A 13632-nucleotide genomic window follows, 5' to 3' on the forward strand; every position below is an offset into this window, starting at 1 on the left:
CCTCATATTTTACCCATCCTTTCCCCTATCTTGTTAATGACATAATTGAGGAGGTCACGAAGCTAAGTCTAGTTCCTTGCTCATAGGGAGAAATCCATTTAAACTATGCATTTTATCTTTACAACTTCTTTGGGTTTAGGGTTTTAAGGGGCGAATAATGGCTAACTCAGCCAAATGCCACAAAGTTCGAATGAATAGGTGCCGACTTAAGGAAATATTGTCAACTAAAAGTATTTTGCCAGCATTTTACCATTGACATCACTTTTTCCGTAGGGTTTTAAATACCTGAAAGGCCTTCTGAATGATACTTGGGAAACGTTTTAAATTATTCTCAGAGGTACAGATAGGTTATTTTATCATAGATGTTTATAGAGCAAAATTGTGAGATTTTAACCTCTTAACCTGTATTTAACTCTGGGTCTCTATACCATTCTGTTAGATTAGGCTGTCTTCTATTTGTGTATCAGTTACAATCTTATTTTCAGAAATACTGAACAGGATAACGATTTCATACACTTAAAACTATTCAAAAATAATAATTTTAGGGCTTCCCTGGTGGCGCAGTGGTTGAGAATCTGCCTGCCAATGCAGGGGACACGGGTTCAAGCCCTGGTCTGGGAAAATCCCACATGCTGCAGAGCAGCTAAGCCCGTGCACCACAGCTACTGAGCCTGCGCGTCTGGAGCCTGTGCTCCGCAACAAGAGAAGGCTGCGACAGTGAGAGGCCCGCGCACCGCGATGAAGAGTGGCCCCCGCTCACCGCAACTAGAGAAAGAACTCGCACAGAAACGAAGACCCAACACAGCCAAAAATAAATAAATAAATCCATTTAAAAAATAATAATAATTTTAGTAGTTTAGTAGAGATGCTTAATATAAGAAATTGTAATGGTGCTGAATGACCACAGATTGATTGGATTATGGAGATCTTCACCTTGAGCAGAAACTGAAGATCAGCTTTTAAGTGTTAGACGGTAGTATCTTACTGCAATAGCACAGAGGTATTAAAAAATTATTCTTGACTTTCCCCTCTTCTGCTTTATTTGGATTGTGAGGGAAAACAAATATTTCTGAAAATTTTGTAGACAAAATTTACCCTCAGCTGAATAAACCTTTCCTTTAAACACTGGATATAAATCACATTTTAACAACATAAAATTTTCTACCTTTTACTTGCATTAAATTTTCAAAAATAACATTGCATTTACCTTCTCACCCTTTAGATTTAGTTTTATCTCCTGGGTGTAATTGGAAGAATTTACCAACCTTGAGCCACCACTCACATTGTTCCACTGAAGTTAAACCATGGTGAAAGACCGAGATCCCTTTCCTGTTTTACAAAAAGCATGCACTCTCTATCATTTGGATAGTTTTTTTTATTATATCATTTTGGTTTGTACCAACCTAACATTGTTATGCTGCTGTTTATTTGACTTATGTATGTACCCATTCTTCTCTAGGAACCCACAAATTTACAGTTTTATGTACATAAGACCAAATATGCTCATAATATGATAAAATTCACTTTTAATTTTATATTAATTTAAAATAGTATTTCACTTTTACGGTGAAGTTTTTATGCATTAATTTCTCAGGAACCTCTGAAAGAATTAATCATATGAACAGTCTTTCTTTAAGTTCTTTGTACAGTTTTTCAAAGCATTATTATTTTAAATATATGATAGCATTGTGATGTTTGCATTAGTAATAATCATTCATTTTATTCCATATTGCCAGTCCCAAAATTGGAAAAAGAGAGATATTGATTGTAGGAATAGATAATGTTTGAAAGGTAATGGAAAGGTAAGGCTTGGATTTTATACATTTTAAAAAAATGTTTTATTTATTTTATCTTATTTATTTTTGGCTGCATTGGGTCTTCGTTGCTGTGCGTGGGCTTTCTTCTAGTTGTGGCGAGCGGGGGCTGCTCTTCATTTTGGTACGCGTGCTTCTCATTGTAGTGGCTTCTCTTGTTGCGGAGCACGGGCTCTAGGCATGCGGGCTTCAGTAGTTGTGGCACACAGGCTCAGTAATTGTGGCTCACGGGCTCTAGAGTGCAAACTCAGTAGTTGTGGTGCATGGGCTTAGTTGCTCCACGGCATGTGGGATCTTCCCGGACCAGGGTTCAAACCCGTGTCCCCTGCATTGGCAGACAGATTCTTAAACACTGCATCACAAGGGAAGCCCCTAAAGGAAAAAACTTATAGATGTTTGCTTTCTATTGCTTCAGCAAAGACCAGGCTAGTGCTTTTATATCAAGTCACCATGTCATCCTTGCCACACATGTGTAGACTTCTATTTGAACTTCAAAGAATACCTTAGAAGTCAGTGTCTCTTTCTCTTATGGTATCTAATATTGGGGATCATTTGCTTTTGGTACCCACTACTGTTTCTAAAGCTATCATTTGACTATGGTACTAGTATGTTTCTTGTTTTAAAATTTTAAACTCTTCATTCCAAGTTGTGCTTTGTTAGTATTTAAATTTCTCCTGCTTAGAATTGCTGAGCTCATTAGATTTGCATACAAGTTGATGTTTTTCACTGCTATGGGAAACTTTTTGCCAAATTTTACTCCAGATATATAATCTGCCTCATTTTTTCTCTCATCTCCTTCTGATACTCAGATTACATGTATTTTAGACCATTTAGTATGGTCTAACAGGTAGCTAAAGCTCTACTCTTTTTTTCCCAATATTTTTTATGTTCAATGTCACTTACCATTTCTTCTTCTGGTTCCAGTTCATTGTTAAGCTTATTCAGCAAATTTTTTATTTCAGTTATTGTAATTTTAAATTCTGCAATTCCCATTTTCAAAAGCTTTTCTTTATTGAGAGTCTCCATCTGTTCCTTCATTTTGACCATCTTTTTCTTAAAGTCTTTCAATACTTATAATAGCTGTTTTAAAATCATTTTCTGCTTATTCCAACATCTGTCATCTTGAGATGTGGCTGTATGGAATGTGTTTCCTAGACTATAGGTCACATTTTAATTTCTCCACACATCTATTAATTTTTTATTTCATATTTTTCAATGTAGAAGATGTGTTATAGAGGTTTTAGTTTCTCTTCATCTGCAGAGTTTTGTTTTTGCTCTATAAAACAAATAAGAATTTACATTATTTGTAAGTAGTTAAACATTTTTGGTCAGTTATCTTGAGGCTTGATTTTATGCTTTGTTAAGGCAGGCCTGTGGAAAGCTCAAATTATTTATCAAGCCCCCTCTAATTACTTTCCTCCCTGGTACCCAGCAGTTGAAACCCAACTGTGGCTTTCTCCTTTCTTTGTTTCCCTCCTTAATTTCCAGCCACACTGGCATTCCCAAATTCTATGTTTTGGCTCCTTCCTTAAGCAAAGAAAATAGTGGCTTTCTGCTTATCTAGCCACCACATGCCATGCTGCCTGGGAAATGCCCTCATCAGACAAATCATAAAGATTTGGATCTTACCTAGTGAGTCTGGTTATATTTTTTCACTGATCAGATCCTTTTCAGTTTTTGCCTCCTTTTGTTCATTCTTCCTTGTCTTTAAACAGTTGTTTTTAAAAGTTTGGTCCACAGTTTATAATTGTTATTTTCAGTTGAATAAACTTAGGAACATTTTGTTGTTTTATAAAACATTTTCCTCACCCCATTTATATCCCTTTTACTCCTTCCTTGTCAACTCTCTACCTGAGAAGCAACCACAATCTTTATTTTTATGACTATGATTTTGTTTTTTCTGTTGTAGGTCAACATATAAATGAAATCAATCTTTGGTATCTGGTATCTTTTATTAAGCATAATGTTTTCAAAATTTATGCATGTCGTTGCATGCACCACTAGTCTGGTTTTTTTTGTATTGTTGAGCAGTATTACATTGAATGAATAAACCACAGTTCCTTTATTCATCTTTTTTATTGATGGGTACCTGGATTATTTCCAATTTTAGCTCTTATGAATACTATCCTTAATATTCATGTAAAAGACTCCTTGTGGGTGTACTTCTTTCTCACTTTACCTTGCACAAATACCTAGGGATAGTATTGTTGTGTTAAAGGATGTATGTGTTTTTATCTTTTAAGAAACTGCCAGTTTTGCAAAGTATATCATTTTCCATGCCCACAGGCAATATGTAATATTTGGGGTGCAGATCTTATTTTTCTGTCCAGATTATATTCTGTTATATAATAGAGATGATTTTTAATGTAAATTTTAAGTTCCTGGTAAATAATTTTGATAACCAGTCCTTTACTTTTAAACTAAAAATACTCTGAGATTTCAAGAGTGATATGGGTGGCAGGGCCAAGATGGCGGAGTAGAAAGACACTGAGCTTACCTCCTCTCACAAATACACCAGAATTCACAAATACCTGCAGAACAACTGTCAGTGAAAAGGAACAGAACCTACCAGAAAAGATCTACAACTAAAGACATGAAGAAGGGACAACAATGAAATGGGTAGGGGAGTGGACTCATGATATAATTAAGTCCCATACCCCTGGGTAGGCACCCACAGACTGGAGAATAATTATATTGCAGATGGATAAAGAAGATATTATATGGAAAAGAATCTGAGAAAAAGCATATGTATAACTGAATCACTTTGCTGTACACCTGAGACTAACACAATATTGTAAGTCAGCTATACTTCAATTTAAGAAGAGAGTGGTATGCTTTATTTATTACATAGGCAATGTTCAACTTTTTCAACTAGTTTAATAGCTCTAAAAGTTGGATGGTGGGGGAGTGTTTTGATGTAATTATTCACCTTCATAAGTTGTAGATGTTTTTAAATTACTTAAATTCAATTTTTTAAGGGCTAGACACTAATTATGAGAGTATAAAATTTAGAAATCTTTACATGGCAGTAATTTTTGCTTACATGTTACTGTAATAAATACCTGTGAGTATGAACAAGAGAGTTTTAGTTCATTCCATTAGAGCTCTGAGCTAATGTCAGGTGTTTCATTTGAGTGTCTTCTTGATGTGGTTACCTTTGTTCTGTGCTTTGGTCATCAGTTGTATCCCTTATGAATGCTCTTTTGCAAACTCATACTGTTCATCGTGGGGCTGGGGAAAGTGAATGTAAGTAGGTAAGTAAAAGCTGTAGCTGCTACTAGAAAATCTGTCCATATATTAATTAGCAGTGTCATTTTGTACACAAAAACTTTTTCATTGAGTGTCTCCTATGTATTTAGCACTGCAGGTGAAACAGAATGAGGGCTGAATGTGGTCTTTGGTCTTAAATTAATTTGAGACCCCATGTTGGATGGTGTTCTCTTAAGAACAATATAACTTCTGTGCTGTGCGATGTAGATTTATAAGTATAAATATTAAAGAGAGGACCTAGTAAGGATTAAGGAGGTTGGTCATGTTTTACAGCAGAGGTGGAATTTAAAGTGAGCATAAAATCAGTAAGAATTAAGTGTAGAGGAGATAGAAGTGCCAAGAGGAATAATAAGAGCAATAAGTGTTCATGAATAGTACTGTGTACAATGAATGTGCCTCATGGTTACCGATGAGTTTGAATGCAAAACACTGAATGACAGCTCCTTGAGGGGCAGGGTTTCTGTGTCTTGTGCATGTCTCTGTCAACAGTGCCTAGAGTCCTCCCTAGAGCATGACACTGTGTATGCCATAATAGGAAATTAGCGTTTTTGACTATTAGGGTTGGAAGCAGTGAGGCAATTGTAACTGGGTTTTCAAAGGCTTTAAACATAGGAGGGACAAAACCTAGCACAATTGATGGTAAACATTTGTGGAACAGAGGAGTAAATATTCAGTTTCAGGTTGAAGAATTTTGGATTAATTCTGTTGGTGGTGGGGCACTGGAAGTGTTTACTTTTTAAATCTGGGGGTAATATGTTTTGAAGATTTGTTTTAGGAAGACTACAATGGCAGGCTATTATTAGGTTAAATATTTTGAAATAGTGTTTTAGGGAGATTCAGAGAGACTCTAGCAAAAGAGTCTAAGTAGGATATCATAAAAGCTCAGAATAAAAAGGTGGTAGTAGGAATGGAAAAGCTGCTTCAGGAGACATTCATAAAGAATACTCAGTATAGGGATAGTGGAGGGAGAAGAGAAGAGAAAATCAAAGATGATGCCAGGTTGACCTGAACTATTATAGTACTACCTGTAGTATTAGAAATATTAATAATTAGGGTCCAAAGGCATATGAGGAAGTGAAGGGTATGTGAAAAGTCTAGTTTCAGATATGGGTTTAAGATGATGGCAGGAGAGCTGAATGAAAGCTTCCAGCAGGAATTTGATGATTCAAGATGCAAAATACAGAACTGAGCTTAAAGCTGGGAGTGTGCATTTGGAAATTGATCATTCAGATGGGATGGTCAAAATCATAAAACTGAGTGAGCAGTTGAAGGGGTAGAGCATAAATTGAGAAGTTCTTGGAATGAAGAGCAGGTACTTTTAGTTTTTCACTAGAAGGGGAAGTGTTACTATATAGAAATAGGGGCCCAAAGGTTATTGTCAGCAAATCCCAGGGAGGCAAGGTGGTTAACAGTATTGGATGCCATAGAGCAGGGGTAGGCAAAATATGGTCCATGGTTCATCACCTGTTTTTATAAATAAAGTTTTATTGGAATACAGTTACTCTTTATTTGTTTACATATCGCCTTTGACTCCTTTTGTGCTACAGTAGTAGAGTTGAACAGTTGGTAAAGAGAGGGTATGACCCACAGACATAAAATATTTACTGTTCAGCTGTTTATAGGAGAAATTTGTAGACCTCTTCGATAGAGATCTAAGAAATTAAGACCAAGAAGGGGCCTTTATGCTTTATGATTAGAATAACCTTTGATGACATGAAAGAGTTCAGTTTTATCATATAAACAAATGTTTACTGAGAGCCTTCTTTGTGACTGGCATTGGGTTTTGCTGGTGTGGTCTAGGAAGAGGCTAGATACTAGCAAGAGATTCATTAATGAGTAAGTGCATAAATTGAAAGGAGTGAAGGTAGTCAATGTAAATTTTTGTTTTGTGAATTTAGAAATAAGTGAGTGGGAGTTTGAAGAGTATATGAGGATGGGATTTTAAAATATGAGGAAAACACGATGGAAAAATTCTTACAGAGTTCCTTTGAGAGAGGCAGAGTGTGTTGCCATTACAGGAATTAATGGTCTAAGACTTGAACGCAGGGAGTACACAGGCCTTATTACAGGAAATGAATAGAATTGTTTGTGGAATTAAGAATAGTAATTGCTCACACAGCTGTTTTTAAATAGCAAATTGTGTTAGGTAATCAGCAAAAATCCACCAAAATGTACTTATGCAGAAGCTGCTTTATTGGTACTGACTTATGATCCTGATGGGTACTATAAAAATAAACAACCTAAAAACTTCTGTATGCAGTTTTCACAGTGGTGTGGTACTGTATGTTTTTTGTTTAATGTGCAAGGGCAATGTAATATTTTCATCTTTCTTTTCCCGCACCAAACCCAAATATAATTGTCTTGTTGAAGAAGAGCAACAGCATGAACTTTGTGAGCTCACAGAGCAATGAGGTGTGTTCTCATTGAAATGAGTAGTATCTGTTTGATGCTTCTCTGTTTGTCTTCCTCCTCAGACAAAAATGGAATGTTTTATTGTATGGTTAGATTAAGGTGTACTAATTCATTTGTTTTCTGTTTTTTCTTTCTATATTTTGTTCAAATGTATTTCTTTCTTTTGGATTTGGCTATTTCTTAGGACTCCATTTTAATTTATTGGTTGGCTTTTTAGTGATGCCTCTGCATTTTTTTCCGCTTTGGTAGTTTCTCTCAGGTTATATATGTCATTAACTTAACTTCTCCCAGTCAGTTTAGAGTTAATATTCTACCGTTTCACATAAAATGTAGAAATCTTGTAACCTTATAGGTCTATTTTTCCCCACCCCTGCCTTCTTTTATGCTATATTTGTCATATGTATTACAGCTAAATACATTGTAACTCCTGTGAGAGAATGTTACAATTTTTATATAAATAACTTTTAAAGAAGTTAAAAGAAAAAAAAAAGTTTCTTATATTTACTATTTCTCATGTTCTTTTTTCCTTCCTCAAGATTCAGGTTTCTCTCTGATAACATATCCTTCAGCTTGAAGAACTTCTTTTAGTATTTTGTACTGAAGTTTTGCTGGTAACAAATTCTTAATTTTATTTTATTTGAAAATGTATTTCATCTCCATTCTTGAAGGATATTTTTATTCTGGCTGAGATCCCCATGCCTCAGTACTTTAAAGATGTGTTTCCACATCTGGTGACATTCATAGTTTCTAAAGACAAGTCTGCAGTATTTGAATTGTTGTTCTTCTGTATGTAATGTGTCCTTTTTCTGTCCACATTCAAGGTTTTCTCTGTATTTTTGGTTGTCAGAAATTTGACTATGGTATCCTGTTTTCTTAATATTTATCCTTTTGGGTTTACAGAGTGTCCTTAACTGGTAAATTTGTGTCTTTTAACCACATTTATGAATTTTCTGGCCATTATTTCTTCAAAAATTTTTTCTACCCTAGTCTCTTTGTTCTCTTATTAGATTTATTAGACTTACTCATCTCTTATTAGACTCTCTCTATGTTAGACTTTTTAATATCTTCCTTTAGGTCTCTAAGACCCAGTTTATTTTCTTTTAATTTTTTGTCAAATTGAATTATTTCTGTTGATCTGTCATCAAATTCATTCACTCTTTACTGTCATCTCCATTCCTTTCTTAAACCCATCCAATAATTTTTTTTTTAGACTTCAGATATTTTAATTTTTAAAACTTTCATTTGTTTTTTGTGTGTATGTGTGTGTGTTTTCTTTTTCTCTGTGAGATTTCCAGTCTTTTCATTCATTACAAGCATATGTCCTTTACTTGATTGGGTATAGTAAGGTACCTGGTTTAATGCCCTTGTCTGAAAATCTCAGTAGCTGTGTCATCTTGAAGTTGGCCTCTTGATTATCTTTTTCTTTGAGATTGGGTCACATTTCATTGTCAAGGAGTTTTGGCTTGTGTTATAGATATCATGAATGTTATTTGTGGAAATTTTGGTTTCTTTTATGTTCCTCCAAAGAGTTTTGATTTCTGTGTTTTAGTGAGCCATTAATTGGATCACACTCAGAGTGAAAATTCGATCTTGCCTGAGGTTAGCAGCTGCTCAAATCTCAATTTGATTTGATTCTTTCAGCCTCAAGTGCAAACTGCCCTGTGAATGTGTACGTCAGGTCTCATCCAAAGACTTGAGCAGAGATGTGCCCAAAATTTGGGACTCATCTTTTCTGCCTCTCTTCTTTTGGGGATTCTGTCCTTACTTTCTGGTGATTATGGTTGTCCTGCTCTTTCCTGTTTTTCTTCTATCCAGAAAGATAGTAAGTTTTCTATTGGAATTTTAGTTCTTGCGTGCTGTGGCTGCTGCTTGCCTGCGGGATGAAGCTTTAAAATGGGAAACTCACTTGTGCTGATCCCTAAAGCTGTTAAAAGGAGAAACTCATTCTGGTCTCTTCTTCCAAGTTTATATTCCCATCCAAAATCAGCCTGGTTTTGTTCATTTTCCTGGTAGACCCTTTAGGTTTACTCTTAAGGTGGAGTCTTTATGTAGTTTGTTTTATATTTATATTTTTTCTCCAGAATTTATAGTAGCTGTCTGTAGGAGCATAGTACATCACGTTGGAAGCTGAACTCACTAGTTCAGTTTTGAGATTGCCTCCAGCATATTTGCAATCTGCGTTTAAAAATAATACTTATTAAACATAATACTTTTAAAATAATAATAATTATTATTATTTTACTAATTCTTGGAGATCTACTTAGATTGCTAGACATTCCTCTTCTACTTTGAATTTCTTTTTTTAACCCATCTCTAGTTAACTGAATTCTTATGATGGACTGTCATGTGAATGCCCTAATTTTATATGTGCCTTAGCTACTTAGACATTTGAATGCAAAATACCACACTTCTGCGAAGTACCAGAAGTACATAGAGATGAACGAGGTATGTTCCCTGTTATAAAGTTTTATTGGTAGGGTATACGTGAAAAGTAAATGTCAATGTTGAAGACAAAGTAAGTACAAATTACTTTCTGAAGAAGTGTGATTAATATTGACTTAGTTGATGGAGAACACTTCTCAGAAGAGAGGACATTCGATCTTAGACTGATTCAAAATTAGAAACTCAGTAGGTGGGGGAAAAGATAAGGGAGGATATTCTAGGACTAGGAAGCAATAGGAGTAGAATATGAATGTGTGACAAGGCTTGGCATGTTTGGGGAGTGACTAATGTCTTCATGAGGCTGGAGCATTGAGTTTTCTTTTTTTTAATTTTTATTTATTTATTCATTATTTATTTTTGGTTGCATTGGGTCTTTGTTGCTGTGCACGGGCTTTCTTGTTGTGGAGCACGGGCTCTAGATGCGTGGGCTTAAGTAATTGTGGTACAGAGGCTCAGTAGTTGTGGCTCACAGGCTCTAGAGTGCCGGCTCACTGGTTGTGGCACACTGGCTTAGTTGCTCCACAGCATGTGGGATCTTCCTGGACCAGGGCTCGAACCCGTGTCCCCTGCACTGGCAAGCAGGTTGTTAACCACTGTGCCATCAGGGAATCCCAAGCATTGAGTTTTCTGAGAAATATAGTATTCAGTATTGAAGCTGAAAAAAGTAGATTGAGGCCACCACGAAGAATGCCACCTCAGGAGTGTGAGTGTTATTCCTGAGGCAGCAGAGGATCATATTTTAAAAGTGAATGGATGTGATCCAACTTGTATTTATGGCAAGATAATTGTGCTGGCAGTGTTAACTGTGGATTGGCATGGAACATAATAGAAGAATAAGCAATACACAGGACCTGAATCAGAGCAAGGGATAGTTACTCAAAATATTGGCAAGGTAGAAATTAATACAATGGGTAACTGAGTGGTTAAGGGAATATGAAAGATGTGTTACCAAATTTAGGAGATTAGGGCTTCCCTGGTGGCACAGTGGTTGGGAGTCCGCCTGCCAATGCAGGGGACACGGGTTCGTGCCCCGGTCCGGGATGATCCCACATGCCGCGGACCGGCTGGGCCCATGAGCCATGGCCGCTGAGCCTGTGCGTCCGGAGCCTGTGCTCCGCAACGGGAGAGGCCACAACAGTGAGAGGCCCGCGTACCACACACACACACAAAAAGAACAAATTTAAGAGATTATTGCATTTCTAACCACATTTGTAAATATCCCAACATCATGCTGACTACATGAAATTTCTGGAACATTTTTTATTTAGAGTTCCTTTTATAGCAGTGTACGTTAGGCTGTACTATAGTGAATACAAAGTGATTTTTCTTAGGACATGTAATGATGTTATTTCAAAGCTGTGATATTGAACGTCTGTGTGTGGTTTAGCCACCAAGCCTAGTGAGGATTTAGGTTTCTCTAACACTTTTTAAATAATGTTTGCTCTTTGGGGGTAGTTACTTGTCTAGTTCATAGAGTCATTTATAGTCTAACTGCTTCTCATTGGAATTTTTAAACTACTATTCATTTATTTAGAATATTGGTTTCAATTATTTCTAAAGAAGAATGGTAAGCTAACAAATAGGGAACCAGTTTCAGCCCCACTTACATTAAACTGAATGTATTATTTCCACTTTATACATTTATTTCTTCCACAAATATTTATTAGTGCCTACTGTGTGTCAGGCATTGTTGCAGGCACCAAACATAAAATATTGAACAAAACAGACTACACTCTTGTTTTCCTGGAGTTTTCAATCTACTGGGGGGGAAAAACAGATTGTAAACATCCCCCCATAATATGATATTTGAATAGAGAGACCTGAAGGAAATTAGGGGAACAAACCATTCAGATATCTGGGAGGAAGCATTTTATGAAGAGGGAAGAACAAGTGGCAACGCCCTAAGGAGGAAGCATGCTCAGTGTGTTTGAGCAAAAACAGGGGTCCATGTAGTTGAAAAAGAGTGATCTAAGAGAATGAATAGTAGAAGATGAAGTCAGAGAGGTGGGAGGTGGAACCCATGAAACACTGTAGACCAGTGGATTTAATACTGAATGAGATGGGTAGATTTTGAGCATAGGACTGACAGGATTTGAGCTGTTTTGAAAAGGTCATTCTAGTTCCTATGTAGAGTATACACACTGTCACAGGGGCAAGAAGCAGGGAGACTCTTTAGGAGGCTATTGCCATAATACAGAGGTGATGGTGGCTCAGACTAAAATGATCATGTTAAAAACAGTGAGTCAGGCACTTCCCAGGTGGTCCAGCCGTTAAGACTCCGCCTTCCCAACACAGGGAGCTTGGGTTCCATCCCTGGTCAGGGTATACCGCATGCCACAACGAAGATCCCATGTGCTGCAACAAATGACCCAGTGCAGCCAAGTAAATAAATAAATATAAAATAAAATGAAATTAAAATAGTGAGTCATAGTCAGATTTTGAAAATGTTTATAAAGTAAATCTAATGGGATTGTATCATTGAGAGACTGAATAGGGACATTTTTTGCTGAGACTTACCCAGAGTTGGAGAAGAGGCATCAGGCCTTTTTTAGAGTGGACTTCTTAGTGCCTCTGTGGAAGAAAACACCTGGCATTGTTGTTTAGGTGCAGGGCTTTGTTGTTCAGATTCCAGAGGAGTAAGGCAGTTGCTTTTAGGTGCCCTGGGAGGGCCTTTTCTTGTTTCCAGAAATTTGACAGCCAGATAGTTTAGGGGAGGCTTGGAGATGGCTCAGGAGCTTTGACAGGGTTATTAGAATGTCTCTTCAGACAATCAGAGCAAATCCTCAATATACCAGGTCACTACATAGATAGTTCTCAAGGTGGTACAAAATACCTGCTTGCCCTTTGAGAACTTAGTTTCAATCCCTGGGCATTAGGCAGTTTTTTATTTTTCCTAAACAGATAGACCTGCCATTTCCTTTTGACCATCTACTCTTACTTCATTGATTAAATCACTAGAATGTCCTGTTTAATTGTATATTTACAGGACATTTATATAGAGTGATGTGGCTAATAAAAATAGCATAGCGAAATCACTGTTTGGAAGTTAATTTCAAAATTAGTCATTTTCTTGAAATTGGTCATGTTTAATTATCTTATTCTAGTGTACTTTGGCACTGGAATATCCCTATTTTTAAAATCTTAGTTCTCATCAATTCCAAATAGAAATTGTGATTAATTTTAAAGATGACCTAAAAAGGTGATTCCTTTAAATCATTTACTGGTCTTATTTTCTTACATACTTTAAAAAGAGTTAAACTTTTTAATTTGACAGTTCATTTTACAGAATCTCAATTTTTTTAGTAAAAAAAAAAAAAAAAATTCGGGCTTCCCTGGTGGTGCAGTGGTTGAGAGTCTGCCTGCTGATGCAGGGGACACGGGCTCGTGCCCCAGTCCGGGAAGATCCCACATGCTGCAGAGCGGCTGGGCCCGTGAGCCATGGCCGCTGAGCCTGCGCGTCTGGAGCCTGTGCTTCGCAACGGGAGAGGCCACAACAGTGAGAGGCCCGTGTACCGCAAAAAATAAATAAATAAATAAATAATTCTGTAACCAATGTTAAGTACTTCATATGAAGCAGCAGGTCTTATATTTCCGTACAATTTCAACATTTCCATAGCTTTTCTGTTTTGTTTTTCGTTAATGTGTAGCATAAAAAGAAAGGATTTGCTTTTATATTCTAATTGATTCTGTTTCA

At 36.6% G+C, this 13632-nt stretch overlaps 1 protein-coding gene and 1 pseudogene across 14 annotated transcripts in view; one reads left to right on the forward strand and one right to left on the reverse strand.

The window, feature by feature from the left end:
- Positions 1-2852, reverse strand: part of LOC141278128 (Krueppel-like factor 4 pseudogene) — a 112710-nt pseudogene extending 109858 nt beyond the window's left edge.
- Positions 1-13632, forward strand: part of TCF12 (transcription factor 12) — a 382195-nt gene that overhangs the window by 131359 nt on the left and 237204 nt on the right. The gene's annotated exons all lie outside the window — the stretch shown is intronic.

The sequence above is a fragment of the Tursiops truncatus genome, chromosome 2 (assembly GCF_011762595.2).
Source record: "Tursiops truncatus isolate mTurTru1 chromosome 2, mTurTru1.mat.Y, whole genome shotgun sequence".
NCBI lineage: Eukaryota > Metazoa > Chordata > Mammalia > Artiodactyla > Delphinidae > Tursiops > Tursiops truncatus.